Source organism: Echinops telfairi, unplaced genomic scaffold, assembly GCF_000313985.2.
Source record: "Echinops telfairi isolate 266 unplaced genomic scaffold, ASM31398v2 ScPeMD7_18;HRSCAF=68, whole genome shotgun sequence".
Classification (NCBI taxonomy): Eukaryota; Metazoa; Chordata; class Mammalia; order Afrosoricida; family Tenrecidae; genus Echinops; species Echinops telfairi.
Window position 1 is genome coordinate 87,385,899 of NW_022103915.1, and position 1,747 is coordinate 87,387,645.

Consider the following 1,747-nt stretch of genomic DNA (forward strand, 5'->3'; position numbering starts at 1 on the left):
GGCAGAACTCAGGAAAGCTGTGGAACAGTTTGTGCCATGGTATCAACTAGAAAGTGATGTTTTAATCGCCCAGATGCATAGCATATAGATCTCCATTTGAGCTCAAAGTAGATTCTCATATTAGTCTGTGAGTCATAAGTACTTCCCCTCTCATGGAGTGGATTAACATCACAATTATGATCATAGGTTGCCATCAAAGGACATTCCAAAGGGAGTGCTGCTCAAGTTGCCATGTTAATCAAACAGCCTAGCAGTATTTTGCTACATGCATCACATTAATAATTAAGCTCCTTTTGAAGACACAACTAGGAGACTATTACAGATAAAAGATATTGATTATACCTTTGCATAGTTTACAATCCAAGATATAATTGCACGAAACAATTACAAAGCAATATGAGATTGAGTCTAGTATAAATGAGTGCTAGATTTTGTGGTATTCTTTTCAATACTGAACACTCTTCACTGGAAACCTTCTTTGGAATCTTCTTTCCCACAGACACATTCTAGTATGACTTACCCAGTTTTCTCCCGACAAGGATAAGGCAACGTAAGAAGATTCCAATATTGGTGGGATCTTTTAAGCACACACGAAGAATAAATTAATGTTTATTTATCGGACAATGCACTACATGAATAACTTGCAAGGCTAGAGTTTACAAGTCGAATAATTCAGATATATATTTAGTTAATTTTTTTTGTTCTGCTACAACTTATCCGTTTAAATGGAGCAAGTAACCTCGAAATATTTCCAATAATGATATAACAATATCACCTCATCTCTTTTACCCAACAAGTCTAAAATGTATATATTTATATGACCACTTCATATCATTTCAGAATGCAGATATATATATATATATATATTTTTTTCCCACTTCTAGGTCAAAATTAAATTTGTTTGAACAGCACTTCATTTTTTAATTTTACTCTAGATATTTAAGAATTTATTTGATAGGTACTGGTTTGTGTCTATTGTGTACTTTTTCCTGATTTGGGTAGAGAAGAGGCAGAAGATATCTAAGTTTTAGTCTTGTCCAAAAAACAATTGCTGAGGATCCCTACAAAATAATACGCAATTAAATGTCCAAATTATAGATAGATATGTTTCCTGAAGAGGAGAGTTCATGGAATATTAGGTATTGTCTTATGGAAAAGGAAGGGTTGCTCAAGATTTGCTTAATTCAGCAGTTGCCATGGAGTCATCTCTGGTTCACAATAAAACACCGTCCCATTTTGTGCCACCCTCACAGTTGATGCTGTGGCTGAGTCTTTTGCTGTAGCCACTGCATCAATCCATCTGTTGAAGGACCTTCTTTATCAATGACCCTCTACGTTACCAGCCTAAGCCCTTTTCCAGGGACGGATCCCTCTTGATAACATGTCCAAAGCACGTGAGATGACGTTTTTTGACAACCTCCCTTCTAAGGAGCATGCTGGCTCTACTTCTTTTAAGACAGATTTGTTTGTTCTTCTGTCAGCCCATGATACATTCAGTATTCCTTGCCAACCCTGTAATTTACATGCCTCTATTCTTACTCATAGTTAGGGGAACATGCTCATGTTCAGAGGAAACGTTAAGACGGAAACACTCAATTGGGGATAAGTGTGCTTAAGTGAAGTAAGAAGGTTGAGCATTATGAAGGGCAGGATCAAATATTCTAGAAATCTGTCATTAATGTAAAAAATGGAAACAAATTCATTTTTTCAAACATCCCTTTCTAGTATAATATTTAGTTTTTAAGTT